The sequence below is a fragment of the Arachis hypogaea genome, chromosome 9, assembly GCF_003086295.3.
Source record: "Arachis hypogaea cultivar Tifrunner chromosome 9, arahy.Tifrunner.gnm2.J5K5, whole genome shotgun sequence".
NCBI classification, from domain to species: Eukaryota; Viridiplantae; Streptophyta; class Magnoliopsida; order Fabales; family Fabaceae; genus Arachis; species Arachis hypogaea.
In genome coordinates this window covers 60195595-60199908 of record NC_092044.1, presented here as the reverse complement: position 1 = coordinate 60199908, position 4314 = coordinate 60195595, and the positions used below count along the sequence as shown (strand labels likewise).

At 36.7% G+C, this 4314-nt stretch overlaps 1 non-coding gene across 1 annotated transcript; it reads left to right on the top strand.

The window, feature by feature from the left end:
• The first annotated feature begins 3616 nt into the window (after positions 1 to 3616).
• LOC112713178 (small nucleolar RNA R71) lies at positions 3617 to 3723 on the top strand. The gene has a single exon (XR_003158153.1). It is a non-coding gene; the product is annotated as a small nucleolar RNA R71 (small nucleolar RNA).
• The last annotated feature ends 591 nt before the right edge of the window (positions 3724 to 4314 follow it).

The following is a 4314-nucleotide window of genomic DNA, read 5'->3' as shown; positions in this document are numbered from 1 at the left end:
TAATTAATTAAGTGTGGGAAAACTTTATGGGAACATGGATGACAGAAACAAGGGTAGAAAAATTGAAAAGAAATTAAGAATTTTTGGGAAACATGCTCATGTGAAATTAAAATAATTAATTACCATGTGCATTAAAAAAAAAGTTTTTATTTTCAATAAGAGGGATACAAAAGAATTCCTCAAAAATGCAAATTAAAGCAAATGCACATTGTATAAGAACAAAACATGAGCATGTGACATAAAAAGTGGGAATTATGGGAAAATGGGTAAAGAAGCTTTACTTTAGAAATTATATATGTTAGGTGAGATCTTAGACTAATTAAGGATTCACTTATTAGCTCACTTAGCCTTATACATATACCCTTACCTTTACCTTGGCCCCATTACAACCTTAATTAAAGACCTCATTATTTTTGGTATGTCTGTATTTTATAATTGTTGATTGGTAAGATAAAAAACAAAGTTATAGAAAGTAAGGATAAAAAGAAGAATAAAGTGATTAACCCGATAAACACTGAGTGACTAGAGAGTAAACACAAAATCGAGTGAGGGTTCACTAACTCATTAACATATATCTCTGCTTAAATTACTAATTGTCTTGCAAGTTTATAAAATGTTTTTCTCTCCCATCTCAATTGTAAAAGTGCTTTATCATTATCTAAGGTTGGCTATATATATATGAATCCTTGAGAATGTGAATTGATTTAACTACATGTAAGCTTTATATACGAGTGAATAAAATTAGAATTGCATCATGCATTTAGTTAGTTACATTTAGATTAGAATTGCATTGCATGGCATTCAACCACTTCAACCTTACTTTTTACCTTGGACATAGCATGAGGACATGCTATTACTTAAGTGTGGGGAGGTTGATAAACCCATATTTTATGATATATTTTGTGCTTAATCTGAGTGATTTATTCAATCATTCACCCACTTATTCATATTAATTGCATGGTTTTACTTTCCCTTCCTTATTATGTGACGTATGTGAAACATGTTTCCTATGCTTTAAAATTAATTATTTTAATTACCTTTATTTCCATTCGATGTTGTGATTAGTGTGTTGAGTAGTTTCAGATCTTCTAAGGCAGAATGACTTAAAGGATGGAAAAGGAAACGTACAAAAATGGAAGGAAAGTGCAAAACGGAGTTTTGAAGAAACTGGCATCCACGCGATCGCATGGACGACGCGATCGCATGCCAAGAGCGAAGAAGCAGCGAATCGCATACGACACGGATGCATGACCGACGCGACCGCGTGATAAGAAGAACTCCAGATGACGCGACCGCGTGACCCACGCAGACGCGTGACAGAGGCCACGCACCAGAAATTGCAGAAAATGCTCATAGCGGATTCTAAGCCTTTTTGGCCCAAATCCAAGTCTAGAAGTCATAGACCAGAGGTTATGAAGTGGAGGAATGCATCCATTCAGGGAGTCTAGAGACTTTTTAGTCACTTTCCATGATTTAGGTTTAGTTTTGAGAGAGGTTCTCTCCTCTCTCTCTTTAGGATTTAGGATTTAGGGCTTCTTTTTGTTTTAGGAGTAACTCTCGATCCCAGGTTCAATATTCCTTTTACTATTTAATTTCTCTTCTATTTTTGTTTACTCTGAAGCTTTTATTGTGTTTGATTGATGTTGCCCAATTGGCTATTGATATTGTCCATGTTAGAATTGACAATTTTATTTAATGATATTTGAGGTATTTCAGTTTATGATTGTTCCTTTTTATTATCCCCAATTTGAAGACAATTTTTATTCCAGTAAATTTAACTTCTTTTCCTTTTGGTCTTGGTTGAGAAATCAGTAACTCAGGAGTTATCTTAGCTTAACATAATTGATAATTGTTATCTTTGCTAATTGGACTGAACTTCAATAATCCCAACCTTTTCTTAGGAAATAAATAGGATTCGAAGGTCAACTAATTTATCCCTTGAATTTCCTTTGCTTTACCAAAGGTTAACTAAGTGGAATTAAGATTCAACTTTCATTATTATTGCTAAGAATAACAAAGTCTGGACTTCCAATTTCTCATATCTTGCCAAAGGTTTGCTTTACAGTATTTATTTATTTTAATTGTCATTTAAATTATTTGCCATATTTATTCCTCGTTCTCAAAACCCTAATATTAACTTTTTCATAGCCAATAATAAGAACATACCTCCCTGCAATTCCTTGAGAAGACGACCCGAGGTTTAAATACTCGGTTATCAATTTTAAAAGGGGTTTGTTACTTGTGACAACCAAAATGTTTGTACGAAGGGATTTCTGTTGGTTTAGAATCTATATCTACAACGCGACTATTTTTATAAAATTCTTTACTAGCAAAAATCCTAACGTCATAGCTCCTAAATCACATAAGGCTTTCTCCACTGTGATTTCTCCTATGTGCAGGGAATTTAGAAGCATCCAGGGTCCATTAATTTCTGAGGCAGTTTGTGTTGGATAATGGTACTACACTCATCAGTTAATATCACAGTTTCATCATTTTCCAACTCCTCTTTTTGGTCATTAGCTCCTTCAAAAACTTAGCATAGAGCGACATTTGCTCTAATACTTCAGCAAAGGGAATGTTGATCTGTAATCTCTTGAAAACCTCTAAGAATCTGGAGAATTAGCCATCCTTTTCATTCTTCCTTAATCTTTGAGGATAAGGAGCTTTTGGGACATACGGCTTTGGGACTTCTTTCTCTTTTGGTGGGTTAGGAACCTGCTTTTGTGCTTGTTCCTTGTCACTTGGACTTTCCTCTGCTTCCTCCTCTTGAGTTTCCTATGAGGTCTCTTTCAATTTTTTTCCACTTATGAGAGTAATAGCTTTGCATTCCTCTCTCGTGGTTGTCTTGGTGGCATTACAAGAACTATGGCCAGGGGCTTGCTTGGACAAGTATCCAATTTGTGCCTCGAGTTTCTGAATGGAAGCATCTTGATTTTGCAGATTGGATTTCACTTCCTCCTTGAAATTTTTCATGTCTTGAGACTCCTTGCAAAGATTGGTGAGCATGGCTTCGATCCTGGATAGTTTGTCCTTTGATGGTGGATTTAGAATTGGATGTTGAGGCTGGTTGGCTTGGGCTTGATATGGTGGCTGAGAAGGATTGTTGAATGGGTGTTAATATGATATTGGGTTGGATTATTGGTAGGTGTACTGGTTGGTGTTATGAGGTTTCTGATCTTGGCCTTGATTTTGTTGGTTTCCCCACCCAGAGTTTGGGTGGTTCCTCCAACCAGGGGTATAGGTTTTTGAGTATGGATCATGAGCTTGCCTAGATGAATTTCCTTCCTCTGTGTCCAACTCTCCTTGAGGTGATGGTTGAGTATGGATGGCTGCAGCCTGATTCTTCTCCATTTGCTTGGTCAAATCAGCTAGTTGCTTAGTGATCATCTTATTTTGGGCCAGGATTACATCCATGTGGTTTAATTTTATAACTCCTCTGTTGTTGCTTCTGTCTGATGCATAGAAATATTTATTGTCAGCTACTGTTTCTATTACATTTATGGCCTCTTCAATTATTTTCTTCTTGTTGAGGGAACCTCCAGATGAATGATCAACAACTTTCTTCGATTCATATGATAGCCCTTCATAAAAGATATGCAACTGTACCTATTCATTGAACATATCAGGAAGGCACTTCCTTGTCAAATCCTTGAATTTCTCCCATGCTTCATAGAGGGTTTCACCATCCTGCTACCTGAATGTTTGAACCTCTGCTCTTAGCCTATTGACTCTTTGTGGAGGATAGAACCTTGCCAAGAATTTATTCACTACATCTTCCCATGTTGTGAGGCTTTCGTTTGGAAATGATTCTAGCCATTTGGGTGCTTTATCCCTTAGAGAGAAGGGGAATAGAAGCAATCTGTAGGCATCAGAATGCACACCATTTGACTTTACTATATCACAGATCCTTAGAATGTAGTGAGATGCTGAATTGGGTCATCTTGGGCACTTCCTCAGAATGAACAATTGTTTTGGATGAGAGTGATGAGTTGAGGCTTCAATTTGAAGTTATTAGAATGGATGGTTGGCTTTTGAATGCTGCTCGCATAATTCCCAGGGTTGGGATTAATGTAGGAGCCTAGCAGTCTCCTCTCTTGTGGTGCATTATTACCAGTAGCTTCTCGATTATGGTTATGGACGTCTTCCTCCATAGTAACTTCCAGATCCTCTTCTAACTCTTCTTCTCCAACTACTCCCTTGCCTCTTTCTTCCCTCCTTAATCTAAGGAAGATTCTCTCTGGTTCACTGTCAAAAGAGGTTGAAACCCCTCTTTTACCTATTATACAATTGGGAAATAGACAACAAACAACAAGT